At 42.9% G+C, this 21,029-nt stretch overlaps 1 protein-coding gene across 1 annotated transcript in view; it reads right to left on the minus strand.

Annotated features, from left to right (window-relative positions):
• pgfb (placental growth factor b) overlaps positions 1-21,029 on the minus strand; it is a 32,291-nt gene that overhangs the window by 6,164 nt on the left and 5,098 nt on the right. The gene's annotated exons all lie outside the window — the stretch shown is intronic.

Here is a 21,029-nt window from a genome sequence, read left to right on the forward strand (position 1 = left end):
CGTTTCTCATTGGGCTGGAATAACACAAACCCTCTGGGTGACTCCATCGCATGAGCTCAGGAAGAGAAACCTCTATTTGTTCAAATATCCTCCAGCAGGACCATTGGACAGACAGGCGACGAACATCTTGCTTCCTCATTCTGTCATCTACACCAGTATTGAGTTTCACAGGCTGGTTGTCTGTGATGAGTACCTGATGACAAGTATTTTGATACACTGTCTGGGTATCCATCCAACTACTGTGTGTGTGTAACAATGCTGGTCCAACAGTTATAGAATGGAAAATAATGGCACACGAGCAAAGAGACAAAGGACAGTCAGAGTAAATCTGAGGTCTGTTTAATTCCCTGTTAAAACCATCTATTAGGGGCCTCCTGAGGTTCTTGAGGTGTCACTACAGACCCTGGCTCGATCCCAGGCTGTCACAACCAGCCGTGACCGTGAGTCCCATAGGGCGATGCACAATTGGCCCAGCGTCATCCAGGTTGGGGGAGGGTTTTGCCGGGGGGGGGGGGCTTTACTTGGCTCATTGTGGTCTAGTGACTTCTTGTGGCGGGCCTGCAGGCTGACTTCAGTCATCGGGTAAAAGGTGTTTCCTCTGACACATTGGTGCAGCTGGCTTCCGGGTTAAGTGGGAAGGTGTTAAGAAGGCAGGTCATGTTTCAGAGGACACATGACTCAACCTTTGCCTCTCCCGAGCCTGTTGGGAAGTTGCAGCGATGAGACAAAATCGCAATTAGATATCTTGGAAAAAAAAATATATATATATATATATATATATATATATATATATAAATAAAAGAAAACATATATTAGAAACACCTCGACCATACTTGCAAACATTCGTTTGAGGATCAGCCAATTAAAATTGTCAATGTAGTTCCATGTGACCATTTTGAGACAGGCTTGAATAAGCTACGTAGCCAATAGACAGAGGGTAGCATAATTTGTCTCATTCTTTGTAATAATTTATTTTGTAAAGTGGTTTCTTGCATCAAACAACATTTTCAGTCATCTCCTTGTCTGAAGGACAAGTGGATAAACAGGTTAATGTCAAGCCCTGCATGTTTTTTTCTGAAGTCTCATAGAATGTAGGTCTACATTGAACACCACACATTGGCTGCTACTGTAGGCTGAATGATAAAACAGCTATTTCCATGTTAAAATGTTAGGCCTCCCGAGTGGCGCAGCGGTCTATGGCACTGCATCGCCGTGCTTGAGTCGTCACTACAGACCTGGGTTCAATCCCAGGCTGTGTCACAGCCAACCATGAGGCAGTGCACAATCAACCCAGTGTCATCTGGGTTACATTTACATTTAAGTCATTTAGCAGACGCTCTTATCCAGAGCGACTTACAAATTGGTGCATTCACCTTATGATATCCAGTGGAACAACCACTTTACAATAGTGCATCTAAATCTTTTAAAGGGGGGGGGGGGGGGGGGGGGTTAGAAGGATTACTTTATCCTATCCCAGGTATTCCTTAAAGAGGGTTAGGGGAGGGTTTGGCTGGCTGGGATTTCCTTGTCCCGTTGCACTCATGCGACTCCTTGTGGAGGGCCGGGTGCCTGCATGAGGTGGCCAGCTGGACAGTGTTTCCTTCGACACATTGGTGCGGCTGGCTTCCGTGTTAAGTAAGCAGTGCGGCTTGGCAGCGTTGTGTTTTGGAGGATGCATGGCTCTTGACCTTTGCCTCTCCCAAGTCCGTAGGAGAGTTGCAGCGATGGGACTAGACTATAAGTACCATGGTAGGCCTACATTATGATCAAATAGCCACAGTAACCTACTTGACCATTGTTAAAACTAACTTAAAGTGGGTGCACCCTCAGTGTTGACAGTAAACGCAAGCCGGAAGTTACACAGAATTTTCACAACGTTAAAGTTTGCGCTCAGCAGACCTGAAATTTTCTCAGTGACTAAAATAGTTAGAGGGAACATTGATTGATCATTTTTCTTAAAAAAATAATAATAAATACATTCAAGTCTAATTGCATTCCGCGTGTTGTATTTATATTGGTTCATTCTGATTTCATGGGAGAACATTCTGAGAAAAAGTTGTCTAAGTCTTTATATAAAGTGCATTCAGAAAGTATTTACACCCCTTGACTTTTTCCAAATTTTTTAGTGTTACAGCCTGAATTTAAAATCGATTACATAGAGATTTTTTGGGTGCTGGCCTACACACAATAATGTCAAAGTGTAATTATGTTTTTAGACATTTTTACAAATTAATAAAAAATGTCTTGAGTCAATAAGTATTCAACCCCTTTGGTATGGCAAGCCTAAATAAGTGCAGGAGTAACAAGTCACATAAGTTGCACGGACTCACTTTGTGTGCAATAATAGTGTTTAACATGATTTTTGAATGACTAACTAATCTCTGTACCCCACACATACAATTATCTATCAGGTCCTTCAGTCGAGCAGTGAATTTCAAACACAGATTCAACCACAAAGACCAGGGAGGTTTTCCAATGCCTCGCTAAGAAGGGCACCCATTGGTAGATGGGTAAAAAAAGAAGACATTGAATATCCCTTTGAGCATGGGGAAGTTATTAATTACACTTTTGATGGTATATCAAAACACCCAGCAGTGGTGTGTATTCATGGATGCCAAGGGAAGCCAGGCTTCCCCAAAAAATGTAAAATAAAAAAAACATAAAATAATTCATCTTTTGTCTCTCTGTGTTTTCATAATTTTCCTTCAATTCGCAAAAGGCTGAATGTACTGTATCTTGCATTCGAGCGAGCGAAACAGCACCCCTCTGTCTCTGTATGTGTAAGCTATCTGTAATGATGTGCGCTGAGAGTCGGGAAGCAAGTTCAGGGAGTGAGTGTTTTAATAAATTAACACAACATAATACAAAAATAAGAAACACGAACAACGCACAGAACTGACACAGGAACAGAAACAATAACGCCTGGGGAAGGAACCAAAGGGAGTGACATATATAGGGTAGGTAATCAGGGAGGTGATGGAGTCCAGGTGAGTCTGAAAATGTGCAGGTGCGCGTAACGATGGTGACAGGTGTGCGCCAGAACGAGCAGCCTGGTGACCTAGAGGCCGGAGAGGGAGCACACGTGGCACCATCTATCTGATACTGTCTGGTCATAAAGAGTATGACATTTTTGCAGCCCGTAACATTGAATGCAAGGGAAGCCAGTGAGCATTTGGCCTCCCTTGATACAATTTTTAATAAAATAATAATCAATCAGCGTTGAGCTAAACTGAGTGAGTTCAACTCTGAATGGTCCTGGCGCACCAAAAAAAAAAGGGTCAAGCAAAGCCAGTTGAATTTGGCTTCACTCCAAATCACATCACATCAAGAGAAATAGGTCATTGTGTTGTTGTCCTCCGATGACTAGCTAGCTAGCTAAAATTGTCCCTTTCCTAAATTAGCCATGGTTGGAGATAGGTATTTGGACTTGTGGTTTTACTTAATTCTCTGTACTGGCCAATGATTATAACAGCGATTCTGATCCAACCATAAATTCATACATTGTGACCCTGGACTGAGAGGATGGAAGTTCAATATGTACCTACATGTAGAAGGCTAATGTCAACTAGCTAACGTTGCCCATGAAAGGAAGTTAGGATAGCGAGCAATCATTTTTGCCAGGTAGCCTGGGACAACAAAACATAAAAGCGTGTACTGTATGACAGAGTCATAGACCGTTTCATCAACAAGAAAGAGAGGAGGATGGCATTGGCGTTTTTCTGCAAGTAAGGTGAGTTATCATGTTTTTTCTACTTGCACGAACGCACGCATGCACGCACGCACACAAACACAAATCAGAACCATTGACAGTAACAGCCACATCATATTTAGCTTACGTTGATTGGACTAAATTGTGTTTGGTATCTTTTAGTTGTCACTGTATTAGACTAAACATAGGCGATTTGATGAAGTTGAAATGGTTCTGGAATAGTGGAAGCAGCTCCTGTTTTCTTTGGGACATGCGGTAACTCTCTGTGGTTCTAAATCAATAGTTATTTATTAGTCAAAAAATGTTGGAAACATTAACTTCTTTGGGCTAGGGGGCAGTATTTTTACATCCGGATAAAAAACGTACCCGATTTAATCTGGTTACGACTCCTGCCCAGTAACTAGAATATGCATATAATTATTGGCTTTGGATAGAAAACACCCTAAAGTTTCTAAAACTGTTTGAATGGTGTCTGTGAGTATAACAGAACTCCTATGGCAGGCAAAAACCTGAGAAGGTTTCATGCAGGAAGTGGCCTGTCTGACAAGGTGTTGTTGTTCTTGCTTCTGTGTATTGAAGAGTCAGGATCTTAGCTGTAACGTGACATTTCCTAGGGCTCCAATAGGCTCTCAGAGCCCGGGAAAAACCTGAACGATGACGAGGCAGCCTCAGGCTGAAACACATTATCGCCTTTTCCAAGTGGCCCATCAGAGGACAATGGAATTAGGCGCGTGCCCGATTCGACCCCGTGCAGTATTTTCCTTCGGCTGTTTAGCTAATTGCAGTTTCCCGGTCGGAATATTATCGCTTTTTTACGAGAATAATGGCATAAAAATTGATTTTAAACAGCGGTTGACATGCTTCGAAGTACGGTAATGGAATATTTAGAATTTTTTTGTCACGAAATGCGCCATGCGCACGACCGTTATTTACAATTTCGGATAGTGTCTAGAACTCACAAACAAAACGACGCTGTTTGGATATAACGATGGATTATTTTGAACCAAACCAACATTTGTTATTGAAGTAGAAGTCCTGGGAGTGCATTCTGACGAAGAACAGGAAAGGTAAGACCATTTTTGTTATAGTAAATGGGATTTTGGTGAAGGCTAAACTTGCCGGGTGTCTAAATAGCTAGCCCTGTGATGCCGGGCTATCTACTCAGAATATTGCAAAATGTGCTTCATCCGAAAAGCTATTTTAAAATCGGACATATCGAGTGCATAGAGGAGTAATGTATCTATAATTCTTAAAATAATTGTTATGCTTTTTGTGAACGTTTATCGTGAGTAATTTAGTAAATTGTTAGTAAATTCCCCGGAAGTTTGCTTTTTATGCTTTTTCTGAACGTCACATGCTAATGTGAAAAGCTGTTTTTTGATATAAATATGAACTTGATTGAACAAAAAATGCATGTTTTGTATAACATAATGTCCTAGGTATGTCATCTGATGAAGATCATCAAAGGTTAGTGCTGCATTTAGCTGTCTTCTGGGTTTTTGTGACATTATATGCTAGCTTGAAAAATGGGTGTCTGATTATTTCTGGCTGTGTACTCTGCTGACATAATCTAATGTTTTGCTTTCGTTGTAAAGCCTTTTTGAAATCGGACAGTGTGGTTAGATTAACGAGAGTCTTGTCTTTAAATAGCTGTAAAATAGTCATATGTTTGAGAAATTTAAGTAATAGCATTTCAAAGGTTTTGAAAATCGCGCCACAGGATTCAACTGGCTGTTACGTAGGTGGGACGAATTCGTCCCGCCGGTCCCATAGAGGTTAACTTGCTTGACCAAAAGTGTGGTTGAATTTATTCTGCCACTGTGTCTTCTTATTGCCTCAGCCTTAGGCCTATATATCATGGTCGCAAGGCAAATTAACTAACAGGTTATAGAGCAAACAACGCAATTATCACCACCGAGCACGCCCCCATTCTCATCCACGGGGCTGTAGTGGAGCAGGTTGAGAGCTTCAAGTTCCTTGGTGTCCACATCACCAACAAACTATCATGGTGCAAACACACCAAGACAGTCGTGAAGAGGGCACGACAACGCCTATTCCCTCTCAGGAGACTGAAAAGATTTGGCATGGGTCTTCAGATCCTCAAAAAGTTCTACAGCTTCACCATCGAGAGCATCCTGATTGGTTGCATCACCACCCGGTATGGCAACTACTCGGCCTCCGACCGCAAGGCGCTACAGAGGGTAGTGTGTACGGCCCAGTACATCACTGGGGCCAAGCTTCCTGTCAACCAGGACCTCTATACCAGGCGGTGTCAGAGGAAGGCCCTAAAAATGGCCAAAGACTCCAGCCACCCTAGTCATAGACTGTTCTCTCTTCTACCGCATGGCAAGTGCTACCAGAGTGCCAAGTCTAGGTCCAAAAGGCTTCTTAAAACCTCTCTAGGGTATGTGGGACGCCTGGCCAACATCCGGTGAAATTGCAGAGCGCCAAATTCAAAAACAGAAATACTCATAATAAAAATTCATAAAACATACAAGTATTATACATCGGTTTAAAGATTAACTTCTTGTTAATCCAGCCGCTGTGTCAGATTTCAAAAAGGCTTTACGGCGAAAGCATACCATGCGATTATCTGAGGACAGCGCCCAGCACACAAAAGCATACAAGCATTTTCCAGCCAGGTAGAGGAGTCACAAAGTCAGATATAGCAATAAAATTAATCACTGACCTTTGATGATCTTCATATGGTTGCACTCACAAGACTCCCACTTACACAGTAAATGTTCGTTTTGTTTGATAAAGTCCCTCTTTATGTCCCAAAAACTCAGTTTTGTTGGCGCGTTTTGTTCAGTAATCCAATGGCTCCAAGGCGGTCACAGCAGGCAGACGAATACATACTAAAAGTACCGGTAAAGTTCGTTGAAACATGTCAAACGATGTTAATAATTAATCCTCAGATTGTTTGTCTTTATAATCAATAATATTTCAACAGGACAATACCGTTTTCAATAGAAAGGAAAAATAACAAACGGCGCGCTGAATCAGGTCTGCAAAGTTTCTCTGTCCTCTGACCAAAATGGCTGTTTACTTGTCGTTTTTCAAAATAAAAGCCTGAAACCATGTCTAAAGACTGTTGACATGTAGTGGAAGCCATAGGAACTGCAATCTGATTCCTAACCCATTGGATTCTCTATAGGCATTGAGTTGAAAAACAGCCACATGAAAATAATTCCAACTTCCTGGATGGCTTTTTCTCAGGTTTTCGCCTGCCATATCAGTTCTGTTATACTCACAGACATTATTTTAACAGTTTTGGAAACTTTAGAGTGTTTTCTATCCAAATCTACCAATTATATGTATATCCTAGCTTCTGGACCTGAGTAACAGGCAGTTTACTTTGGGCACGCTTTTCATCCAGAGGTGAAAATACTGCCCCCTACCCAAGAGAGGTTAACAGCTTCTACCCCCAAGCCATAAGACTGCTGAACAGCTAATAGCTATCCGGACTATTTGCATTGCCCCCCCCTCCTTTTTTTACACTGCTGCTACTCGCTGTTTATTATCTATGCATAGTCACTTTATCCCTACTGTACGTACATGTACTTATTACCTCAATTACCTTAACTAACCTGTACCCCTGCACATTGACTTGGTATGTTTGTCATCGGCAAAGACTAGGGAGTTTTTTTGGGATAAAAAGAAAAGAGCTAAGCACAGGCAAAGTCCTAGAGGAAAACATGGTTGAGTCTGCTTTCCAACAGACACTGGGAGAAATATTCACCTTTCAGCAGGACAATAACTTAAAATACAAGGCCAAATATACTCTGGAGTTGCTTACCAAGACAACATTGAATGTTCCTGAGTGGCCTGGTTACAGTTTTTACTTAAAATCGGCTTGAAAATCTATGGCAAGACTTAAATGGCTGTCTAGCAATGATCAACAACCAACTTGACAGAGCTTGAAAGAGCTTGACAGGAATATTAAGAGAATAATGTGCAAATATTGTACAATCCAGGTGTGAAAAGCTCTTAGAGACTTACCCAGAAAGACTCACAGCTGTAATCGCTTACAAAGGTGATTCTAACATGTATGACTCAGGGGTGTGAATACTCACTGTACCATTCAAAAGTTTGGAAACACCTACTCATTCCAGGGTTTTTCTTTATTTTTTACTATTTTCTACATTGTAGAATAATAGTGAAGACATCAAAACTATGAAATAACACATTTTGGAATCATGTACTGTAGTATCCCAAAAAGTGTTAAACAAATCTAAATATATTTGAGATTCTTCCAAGTAGCCACCCTTTGCATTGATGACAGCTTTGCACACTCTTGGCATTCTCTCCACCAGCTTCATGAGGTAGTCACCTGGAATGTATTTCAAGTAGCAGGTGTGCCCTGTTAAAAGTTAATTTGTGGAATTTCTTTCCTTCTTAATGCGTTTGAGCCAATCAGTTGTGCTGTGACAAGGTAGGGGTGGTATACATAAGATAGCCCTATTTGGTAAAAGACCAAGTCCATATTGTAGCAAGAACAGCTCAAATAAGCAAAGAGAAATGACAGTCCATCATTACTTTAAGACATGAAGGTCAATCAATGCGAAATATTTCAAGAAATTTCAACGTTTCTTCAAGTGCAGTCAAAAAAAACATCAAGCACTATGATGAAACTGGCTCTCATGAGGACCGCCATAGGAAAGGAAGACCCAGAGTTACCTCTGCTGCAGAGAATATGTTCATCAGACTTAACAGCCTCAAATTGCAGCCCAAATAAATGCTTCACAGAGTTCAAGTAACAGACACATCTCAACATCAACTGTTCAGAGGAGACTGCGTGAATCAGGCCTTTATGATCGAATTGCTGCAAGAAACCACTACTAAATGACACCAATAAGAAGAAGAGACTTGCTTGGGCCAAGAAACACAAGCAATGGAGATTAGACCGGTGGAAATGTGTCCTTTGATCTGATGAGTCCAAATTTTAGATTTTTGGTTCCAACCGCTTTGTCTCTGTGAGACGCGGAGTAGTAGCATGGAGGAGGAGGTGTGATGGTGTGGGGGTGCTTTGCTGGTGACACTGTCTGTGATTTATTTAGAATTCAAGGCACACTTAACCAGCATGGCTACCACAGCATTCTGCAGCGATACACCATTCCATCTGGTTTGCACTTAGTGGAACTATCATTTGTTTTCAACAGGCCAATGACCCAAAACACACCTCCAGGCTGTGTAAGGGCTATTTGAACAAGAAGGAGAGTGATGGAGTGCTGCATCAGATGACCTGGCCTCCACAATCACCCGACCTCAATCCAATTGAGATGGTTTGAGATGAGTTGGACCGCAGAATGAAGGAAAAGCACCCAACAAGTGCTCAGCATATGTGGGAACACCTTCAAGAATGTTAGAAAAGCATTCCTCATGAAGCTGGTTGAGAGAATTCCAAGATTGTGCAAAGCTGTCATCAAGGGAAAGGGTGGCTACTTTGAAGAATCTCAAATTAAAATATATATTTTGATTTGTTTAACACTTTTTTGGTTACTACATGATTCCATATGTGTTATTTCATAGTTTTGATGTCTTCACTATTATTCTACAATATAGAAAGTAGTACAAATAAACAAAAACCCTTGAATGAGTAGGTGTGTCCAATCTTTTGACTGCTACTGTATGTAAATAAGATATTTCTATATTTTATTTTCAATACATTTGGAAACATTTCTAAAACTTTGTCATTATGGGGTATTGTGTGTAGATGGGTGTGAATTATTTATTTTTTAATCCATTTTGAATTCAGGCTGTAACACAACAAAATGTGCAATAAATGAACGGTTATGAGTACTTTCTGAAGGCACTGTATATATTATTAATATCCGTAGCCCCCCCCCCCCCCCACTAACTGATCATCACAGAAATGGCTTCCTTCCTGTTGTGGACCAGAATAATTCAGATAGGGAGGATAATAGCTGTCAGAGGTTCGCTGCGGTCAGCTAAATATGTCCAAACAATGTGAATGAAGAGGAATGTCCAGCTTTCATAACGATGATCCATCTGTTATCGTGACAGCAGACGCCTGACACACACACTTCCTCCTAAGTGCCTTTCATTTTTCTGTGGCAGTCAGGCCTTGGCTGAAGAGGGTTCAGGATCTCTGTTCAACATCAGGAGACATTACAGAGATACAAGAGATATTACAAAGTCATAAGCAGGGAGCACAGAAACCACCAAACATGCAAGTCCTCCCAATATCTCCTGACATTCTGCACACAAGCACCAGGATAACCTGGCTGTCACTGGTCCTTGGGGTCTCCACCTACCCCCATCATAGGCCTGTGGGTAGTCCCCCTGTGGGCCTGTGTGTAGGCCTGTGGGTGGCTGTTGTGTGCTAACTGTGAAACTGCTACGCAATTCTCCTCTATGAAGGGATACATTTAACATCAGTTAACTACAGTGGCCACCAATAACACATCCCTCTTCATGCACAGCATGGTGAAGGCAGAGTTCACCAGCGTTATTGTTCAAGTAATTTCCCACTCAGCGGGGTATTGATTAATGTCTTCATATGCGGAGGTAAAAACATAAATCCTTTCCCAGGGTTAATTGGCATATGATTCGGGCCTCTTCTTTTCATGCGGTTTGGGAGGATCTCCACTCCACCACATCACAAGGGCTTTTTGGCCAAGGTCTGACATGCCTTTGGGTGTGTGATGGGGCGAGGAGGATTTGGTGTGGATTTTCCGAGCCTGGCGTAAGTCTGGCGTCTAGACACGACAAGGCAGCCTCTTGGCACCTTCTGAGGCCATGAGCAGGGGAGGTTTGGCAGATTAGCAAGGCTGCATGAAGATCCTCACGTAGCAACTCCTTACTCTTTGGGTGTGCGAGTATGTGAGAAAGAGCGAGGTTTGGGAGATAATTCAGGTCTGAGGAAAAACACTGGCCCACTGGTCTGATTCCAAAATGACTCAGTATAAACTGGGAAACTGTTCTTAGTTTTGTCCCACTCTAGACTTATCACAGTTTGTCTCATTCCTTCAGCTTGTCTGAGACACATATACAGACCCCCCTGGCATAGAATAAGACCATAGCCCACATTTTTATGTGCTGTATTAATAGGTATTGAACAGCTAACCTGTGTCCTATGCGGGTATCAGAAGAGAATTCAATATCAATTCCTTGGGGATTTCAGAAGCAGTAGGCCTAATACAGCACTAAGGGAGTTGGTCAATTGTCTGTCTGCCGGTCAATAGGCTGGTGTTGGGCCAGAGGGCTCCCAGAGAGAGGCAATTCTCCCTGTCTGGTTAGCATGCTGGAGGAGAAGCAGGGTTCAAGCTCCTCCATGCCTTTCCCTGTATTCTTTGGAGAGGTTTGCATGGTAATCTCTTCACATCCATTTCTCGAGGCCACTGTGCTGAGTGGTACTGTACTCAATACAAAACTGCTCCCTAAGACAGGACACGAGTGCTCTTCACACATTACATCTGCTCATTTCCTTTGTCTGAAAACTCAGGTTTCGCTCAGATATTGTCACCCATTAAAGAACAGGCTCGTATACAACTTTATAGTACATACAGATACTTTTAAATTACTCACAATCTCTTAGGGAAAAAATCTATAAACGACTGGAACCAAGACTTAAAAATAATTGACATTGGCACAAGATGGAGGGAATGTTGGAACATAACTAACGAAACTGAAAATGTTGCTTATATTATTTTTGCTTATGTATAGAATGTATTACACGAGACAAAATTCACAAATTCCACAGCGCAACAGTAGTCATGTCTTAAGTGTAAAACTAACAATGACTCAATAATCCATGCATTCTGGGAATGTCAGAAGTATTACAATGTATTACAATGTAAATGTACATTTAATCTGTCTGTCTGCATATGTCAAGACATTGGCATATGAGGGTGCAGTGAGATAATTGATGGGTTGGATGATACTGTTCGCGCCAATCATCTTGAAAAAAGGTATACTTAAAAACTGGAAATCAACCAGTTCTCCATTGTTAACACAATGGAAAGGTCAAATGCTTTATTATCCAAATGTTGAAAGTGGGTGGGCGAAGGAGAGAAACAAAATGATGCTGTTTGAGGCCATGCGGCATGGAGAGTGATACAGGCTCTAGAGATGGGGGTGTGAGCAAGTTGGTATGCTGTTGTTTGTACGTGTATATTTTGTATTAAAAAAAAATTGATCAGAAAATCTTACCCAAACAAATCTCCTGTGTCTGATTCACCCTCTCTCCTGTATCTGATTCACCCTCTCTCCTGTGTCTGATTCACCCTCTCTCCTGTGTCTGATTCACCCTCTCTCCTGTGTCTGATTCACCCTCTCTCCTGTGTCTGATTCACCCTCTCTCCTGTGTCTGATTCACCCTCTCTCCTGTATCTGATTCACCCTCTCTCCTGTGTCTGATTCACCCTCTCTCCTGTGTCTGATTCACCCTCTCTCCTGTGTCTGATTCACCCTCTCTCCTGTGTCTGATTCACCCTCTCTCCTGTGTCTGATTCACACTCTCTCCTGTGTCTGATTCACCCTCTCTCCGGTGTCTGATTCACCCTCTCTCCTGTGTCTGATTCACCCTCTCTCCTGTGTCTGATTCACCCTCTCTCCTGTGTCTGATTCACACTCTCTCCTGTGTCTGATTCACACTCTCTCCTGTGTCTGATTCACCCTCTCTCCTGTGTCTGATTCACACTCTCTCCTGTGTCTGATTCACACTCTCTCCTGTGTCTGATTCACCCTCTCTCCTGTGTCTGATTCACCCTCTCTCCTGTGTCTGATTCACCCTCTCTCCTGTGTCTGATTCACACTCTCTCCTGTGTCTGATTCACCCTCTCTCCTGTGTCTGATTCACCCTCTCTCCTGTGTCTGATTCACACTCTCTCCTGTGTCTGATTCACACTCTCTCCTGTGTCTGATTCACACTCTCTCCTGTGTCTGATTCACCCTCTCTCCTGTGTCTGATTCACCCTCTCTCCCGTATCTGATTCACCCTCTCTCCTGTGTCTGATTCCCTCCCTCTCTCCTGTGTCTGATTCACCCTCTCTCCTGTGTCTGATTCACCCTCTCTCCTGTGTCTGATTCACCCTCTCTCCTGTGTCTGATTCACCCTCTCTCCTGTGTCTGATTCACCCTCTCTCTCCTGTGTCTGATTCACCCTCTCTCCCGTGTCTGATTCACCCTCTCTCCCGTGTCTGATTCACACTCTCTCCCGTATCTGATTCACCCCCTCTCCCGTATCTGATTCACCCTCTCTCTCCTGTGTCTGATTCCCTCTCTCTCTCCTGTGTCTGATTCCCTCTCTCTCTCCTGTGTCTTATTCACCCTCTCTCCCGTGTCTGATTCACTCTCTCTCCCGTATCGGATTCACCTTCTCTCCTGTATCTGATTCACCCTCTCTCCTGTGTCTGATTCACCCTCTCTCTCCTGTGTCTGATTCACCCTCTCTCTCCTGTGTCTGATTCACCCTCTCTCCCGTGTCTGATTCACCCTCTCTCCCGTGTCTGATTCACCCTCTCTCCCGTGTCTGATTCACCCTCTCTCCCGTGTCTGATTCACACTCTCTCCCGTATCTGATTCACCCCCTCTCCCGTATCTGATTCACCCTCTCTCTCCTGTGTCTGATTCCCTCTCTCTCTCCTGTGTCTTATTCACCCTCTCTCCCGTGTCTTATTCACCCTCTCTCCCGTGTCTGATTCACTCTCTCTCCCGTATCGGATTCACCTTCTCTCCTATATCTGATTCACCCTCTCCCCTGTATCTGATTCACCCTCTCTCCTGTATCTGATTCACCCTCTCTCCTGTATCTGATTCTCCCTCTCTCCTGTATCTGATTCTCCCTCTCTCCTGCATTATGAAATAACTTTAACTGCTGGATGAGAGTGAGCTCCCTCCCTCCCTGGGTCAGATAGGAGGCCCTAGCTGGGCTGCATGCTCTGAGGCCCTGTGCTTGTGCTTCATGCTACTACAGGACTCCTCTCTCCTGACTCCCACACAGCTGAGCTGTGTCATTGTTAACCTCCTCTCTCTTGATGCCGTCTGTGGGAGGCAGGGCAGGAAGTTTAAGGAGCAAAAATAAAACAAAATGGAGACCAAACAAAAATTGTCCTTCAGGACTTCTTGGATGTGAGTCTGAAATGTCAGCTGAGAGGCCGAGACGACCTGTTCGTTTATTGCAATTGCTGTACTGCTAATTACCACCACACCAATCACAACACCCCAGTACATAATAGAGGACTACAGACAAACACTACTTATTTGCCTTCTTACCCTGAGAGGTCGAAGGGATGATGGGAGACTGTTACAATAACTATGAAATTGAAAGATGAAAAGTCCCATGAAATTAGGATAATATTGTTCAGGAACAGCCATGTGTATAACCTCTTATGAGTCCTGCAAGAGGTTTTGCCAAATCAAACATTCCTGTTCATAACACACATCAAAATCTTAAAGGGATACTTTGGGGATTTTGGCAATGAGGCCCTTTATCTACTTCCCAGAGTCAGATGAACTAGTGGATACCATTTCTATGTCTCTGCATGCAGTTTAAAGAAAGTTGCTAACTAGCGTTAGCGCAATTGCTAACTAGCATTAGTGCAATGACTGGAAGTCTATGGGTATCTGCTAGCATACCACTAGATACCCATAGACTTTCAGTTATTGCGCTAACGCTAGTTAGCATTGGCTCACAAAATGACCTCTAACTTCCTTCATACTAGACACAGAGACATAAATATGGTATCCATGAGTTCATCTGACTTTGGGGAAGTAGATAAAGGGCATTGCCAAAATCCTGAAGTATCCCTTTAATACCATAGCTGCATGGTCCAAATAGACAGTGCCTTTTCTTCCCCTGAGTGGTGGTATTGGTGGAGGTTACACTGCACTTGATTACATCATCTGTCTGTCTCCTCTCCTGTTGGACTGCCAAGCTGCTACAGTACAATGTGAGCTGGCCAGTTATTACCGGACAGAGGAGCCAGTTTTAGAAACTAGAAAGAGATAGTATAGTAATAGGCCCGTTTTAGACGATAAGGCCATCTTCAATTACTTGTTGATAGTGGAGTAAAACAAAAAGCCAGTTGATATCTGTTATAGTGTGGACACCATATAAATAATGACATGGTTATTATTAGCATTGACCGTGACCTTTCCCTTCTGTGCAAGGTGATTCTACCACCGTTGAGTGGGTTATATAGTTCTGCTATATTTGTACCGTTTGTACCTGGCAATACACCTTTAGGTTTGGGTTGAAAGTAAAGGAAAGTAATATCGAAATGCGTGTGGGCATTCCTTGTCAAGTTACTACAATATCCAACAGACACACACCAGCCCCAAAATATCACTGTGATAGTGTGTCTCATTACAGTGTAGAAAATACACAGGACAGAAAGCATAATGTTCTTTCTCTTGTCTTCTTCAGGGAAAGGGACAGGGAAGGGGGAAAACTCAGGCACAAATTAAGTTGGCCTGAATCTGCGGCAATACCATTGTGGGTTGGCAGGCCCTGGATGAGTTGCAGTGTATGAGTTAGGAGAGCTAAGGGAAAACCAGACACCATCCCACCCCCACCTCAGGATTCAGTCCAGTGGAGCACAGCAGCTCCCCTCCTGGGGTGCCCTGGCCCAAAACACAGGGTCCACTGGAACTGTGTCATGTTGTAGGTCTCCTGCTGAATGGTGAGTCTGGCTCTAAACTTGAGACCACACAGGTCAGTGGTCAGTCACTAGAAAAGACACACAACAGACGGACAATCAAATAATTGACATTTAATGGTCATGGATTCCAGCTCCACAAATCCATGACCATAACATGAATAACACGGTTTTCAATGAGCTGGTGTAACGCTGTATCGATCACCACTGTCTGAAAGGGAGAGCGCTGCTGTTTTGTATATATTAGGTGAACATAGCCCTAATGACAGCAGCCCCCCTGTGGGTCTGACAATGTCCATCTGGAGCTCCAGGGTGGTCATAGCTCCATGATCAGAGAGCATTCCCCAAATACCACCAATCCAACGCCCACTGAACACACATCTCATCAGTACACACAGCATATTCAAGATACATTTTAGTATACAGGTGAAATATAAACATTGTAGGATAATTTAAAAACTGGAGATAAAGCCAAAAATCTACTCATAAGAGCAGTACATATTGGGCTCGGGTTAATGGAAGAGTTAAAGTGTATTAATGGTGGTATAGCAGCTGTCTTACTGCGTGTCTCAGGAACATAAACATCCATTTAGGGAGAAACAGAAAACCCGACAGTAGGCTCTGCTGATGGGTTGTGATGTATTCATTTGATGAAGGGTGGGATTACTGTCTGGAAGAACACAGTCCTGAAAACCAAAACCTGTCAAATGAAGTCTACAGGTAGCACAGTACTTTACTGGGTGCAACTTCCATTTTTTTCTTATTTTTTTCCTTTTACCTTTATTTAACTAGGCAAGTCGGTTAAGAACAAATTCTTATTTTCAATGACGGCCTAGGAACACTGCCTTGTTCAGGGGCAGAACGACAGATTTTTACCTTGTCAGCTCAGGGATTCGATCTTGCAACCTTTCAGTTACTAGTCCAACACTCTAACCACTAGTCTACCTGCATGAAAACTAGCTATGTAGGTAAGGGCCTATTTAAATTAGTTAAATGCTGTTTTAGATAGAGCTCATTTCCCCATATGTATATGCGAGCACACACACACACTAATAGGGCCCTGGATTACACTAATGGCTGCTGAGGCTAGCTTCTGACTAAAACGACATATACTGCAGTAACAAAGGACACACACACACACACACACACACATCTAAAAAATAAGGGTGATCGGTGGTAATTGTGGTCCTTGCTACAGTAAATGCTGTACACCCTGTGTAAACCACAGTAAATTACAGCCAGATGGGAGATTAAAGCCTGGTGAGTGGACCGTTGCCCCGAGCGCCACCGCTCCCTAGTCCCCACCCCCGTAGGAGGAAGGAGAAATCCATATTTCCTGATTGTGATTGCACCTCTCCCCTGGGCCGGGGAATTACAACTAAAGAGGAGTAAAGACCTAAAGACCTTTGTCAGTTTAACAACGTAACAACTACAACAAACATGACAGCCAGCAGGACCTTGCCACTGTCAGTCCAAACAGTCTGGCATGCTCATTCACCTCATCTGGATCACATAAGACCACCTCTGAAATAGAGCTTCCCTGAGCATGAGGAGGAAGTTAAAGATGGAATTGATCTGTGTGTGTGTGTGGGTGTGTGTGTGTGTGTGTGTGTGTGTTTTTGTGATCATAGAGAGAGAGTGTGACCAGTCATCTGCTGTGTAACCTAATGTCAGGTGTTTACTTTGAGGCCTGGCTGGGTTGGCTGGGTTGGCTGGGTTGCCTACCACAGGGCCAGTGTATAAATAGATACATCTCTTCAGTATAGGCCAGGCCGGGGTAATTGGCTGTATGTGACACAGATGGTCAGACTCAAGTATTGTTTTGCTCTGAGTGTTGATGTAAAGGAAACACCTGTACAGAATCATCTCCTCACTCACACAAACACAGCACCGGGTGTTAGAGGCTTTCCTCTGTGCACCAGCTCAGGGACGCTCAGGAAATGAATCAATTGTGAAATGTTATGATAAAGACCTTCACCCATATCAGAGGATAGCACTCTCTCAGAGAGTCAAAGGAGGTAAACAAGGAGGGAAATTCTCATCAAACACAAACCCTATTCTTGGAACGGAGACAGAGGAACAGTGTTCTACCCGTTCATTCATCATAGAGGTTTTCAATGCATAGATAATCCGCTATAGAGGAGAACATTATGAGACAGCCACCACTGTTGTGAAATTCTTACTTACTCATCTTCATAGGGAATCTGTTATAAGGTAAGCAACATCATTGAGACACTTCCCATGGTTTTGGTAGCAGGTGTTGGAAGCTGTCTTACTGTCAGGGCAGTGGGCTGATTGGAGTGGAGTTAGTGAAGCTAGTGAAGACAGGATGTCAGTGCTAATACACACACGGTGCTACAGTCGTAATTTTACACACATGACCATCAGTACCCTCACACCTTTGTGCCCAGGGCAGGAAGTGCTAAAAATACGTAGAACAGGAAAGACAGAGCAGAAAATAAATGGAATGTGAGCAACACAACTGGTGAATGGCAAACATGGAGCATTTGTCTCTAATGTAAGATGGGGTTGGTGACTGGATGATCGTCAGACAGTGAGACAGCCAGGCCACCATTGTTCTAAAGGGAAACCCAGGTGCTTCCTATCCTGACTGTATGGAGATAACCCATCTACGACAGTGACTGTCTCTAATGAATGGAACGCTGACAAAAAAATACACACTCAGACGAATGCATGTCTGCAAACACAGAGATGCACAGACAGTCAGGCATGCACACACGTACACACGCACACGCATGCATTCACACACACGCTCTTAGATAAAAGGGTTCCGAAAGGGTTCTTTGGCTGTCCCCAGAGCAAAACCCTTTTTGGTTCTCCTATGTTTAAAGGGTTCTACGTGGAACCCTAAAGGGTTCTTCAAAGGGGACAGCCAAAGAACCCTTTAAGGTTCTAGATAGCACCTTTTTCTACGTGTCACACACACACACACACACACACAGGTTCCTCCTTCAGTGTGCATTTGTTCCTGAGAAAGGAGCAGGATGGGTAATTGACACAGGTCTGAAAACACTTCCTTTCATGGTGCAGTCTGCCTAAACTTTCCTCTTGGACAAGAGTCATAAAAAAACGTGTCCACAGTGGCAGCAAAGACACTGACGAGAAATCATCATCATCAATTAAAGGTGGATATTTCAGAGAGGAGAAACACTCCACCCTAAAAGAGCCAGAGTAGGAGAGGGACATTTATAAATGGTATCCCCAACCGCATAGCCTATGCTTGCTTTTCCATTCTGGTTGGCCGGAATACAGAATGGTTTACTGTGGGCCCAGCAGGGTAGATACAGTTGAAGTCGGAAGTTTACATACACTTAGGTTGGAGTAATTAAAACTCATTCTTCAACCACTCCACAAATTTCTTGTTAACAAACTATAGTTTTTTGCAAGTCAGTTAGGACATCTACTTTGTGCATGACACAAGTAAATTTTCCACCAATTGTTTACAGACAGATTATTTCACTTATAATTCAGTGCATCACAATTCCAGTGGATCAGAAGTTTACGTACACTAAGTTGACTGTGGCTTTAAACAGCATGGAAAATTCCAGAAAATGATGTCATGGCTTTAGAAGCTTCTGATAGGCTAATTGACATAATTTGAGTCAATGGAGATATACCTGTGGATGCATTTCAAGGCTACCTTCAAATTGCCTCTTTGCTTGACATCATGGGAAAATCAAAAGAAATCAGCCAAGACCTCAGAAAAAAATGGTAGACCTCCACAAGTCTGGTTCATCCTTGGGAGCAATTTTAAAATAACTGAAGGTACTACGTTCATCTGTACAAACAATAGTAAGCAAGTATAAACACCATGGGACCACGCAGCATGCATACCACTCAGGAAGGAAACGCGTTCTGTCTCCTAGAGATGAACGTACTTTGGTACGGAAAGTGCAAATCAATCCCAGAACAACAGCTAAGGACCTTGTGAAGATGCTGGAGGAAACAGGTACAAAGTATCTATATCCACAGTAAAATGAGTCCAATATCGACATAACCTGAAAGGCCGCTCAGCAAGGAATAAGACACTGCTCCAAAACCGCCATAAAAAAGCCAGACTACGGTTTGCAACTGCACGTGGGGACAAAGATCGTATTTTTTGGAGAAATGTCCTCTGGCCTGATGAAACAAAAATAGAACTGTTTGGCCATAATGACCATTGTTATGTTTGGAGGAAAAAGGGGGACGCTTGCAAGCTGAAGAACACCATCCCAACTGTGAAGCACGGGGTGGCAGTATCATGTTGTGGGGGTGCTTTGCTGCAGGAGGGACTGATGCACTTCACAAAATAGATAGCATCATGAGGCAGGAAAATTATGTGGATATATTGAAGCAACATCTCAAGACATCAGTCAGGAAGTTAAAGCTTGGTCGCAAATGGGTCTTCCAAATGAACAATGACCCCAAGCATACTTCCAAAGTTGTGGCAAAATGGCTTAAGGACAACAAAGTCAAGGTATTGGAGTGGCCATCACAAAGCCCTGACCTCAATCCAATAGAAAATTTCTGTGCAGAACTGAAAAGCATGTGCGAGCAAGGAGGCCCACAAACCTGACTCAGTTACACCAGCTCTGTCAGGAGGAATGGGCCAAAATTCACCCAACTTATTGTGGGAAACTTGTGGAAGGCTACCCGAAACGTTTGACCCAAGTTAAACAATTTAAAGGCAATGCTACCAAATATTAATTCAGTGTATGTAAACTTCTGACCCACTGGGAATGTGATGAAAGAAATACAAGCTGAAATAAATAATTCTCTCTACAATTATTCTGACATTTCACATTCTTAAAATAAAGTGGTGATCCTAACTGAACTAAGACAGGGAATTGTTACTAAGATTAAATGTCAAGAATTGTGAAAAACTGAATATAAATGTATTTGGCTAAGGTGTATGTAAACTTCCGACTTCAACTGGACCAACATCCCAGGCCTCCTCCTCACATAAGCAGAATTACTCTGAGCACTCAGTGTCACCTAGGTAACCCTATTGAGGATGACCTCACACAGCATACTGCGTCCAAAGCAAAAGCACTTTGTTTAAGTTTCGGTACCTTGTTTAAGCTTGTTCAAATAGGCCATTACCCAAAGCCCATCCAGACCTGGTATTCAAGTACCACATCACATTCAGTAAGATTGAATGTTTCTGGTTAGATGTGAACGTGCAAAAAGATACATTCTGATCTGATTGCGATCCTCAAAAGTAACGCAGGGAGTGCCCCTGGAATGCTGCATATGATGAATTCATCATGAAGTGTGTGGGATTGGGAAAAAGTAGAAAACCCTGCATTGGATAAATCCTTTGGCTACTGTGTGAGACGTCTGTAAATGATTTACTGTTGCATATCAAGACTCCTAAAAGGGAAAGTAAAAATGTCTTATCTTGGAATAACTGTAGGAAGATGGATTTACTCATTTTACAATCTTACATTAATCTGGAAACATACCCTGGACCAACACTACAGCACTTAGGAAAGACATGCAGAATACCCTGGCAGCCCCAATAACAGCATTGAGTGTATATTCAGTTTTAGCAAGGCAGCAGATAAAGAGAAGCATTCCATCCAGGCTCTCGCCCAGAAGAACACTGTTATAAAGTTGTAAAAAGACAATGTGTGTGTCTATTTGTCAATATCTGCTGGTGCACGATGTCTAATATTAAAGAAGAGGTATTGCTC

Source organism: Salmo salar, chromosome 09 (genome assembly GCF_965601325.2).
Source record: "Salmo salar chromosome 09, fSalSal1, whole genome shotgun sequence".
NCBI lineage: Eukaryota > Metazoa > Chordata > Actinopteri > Salmoniformes > Salmonidae > Salmo > Salmo salar.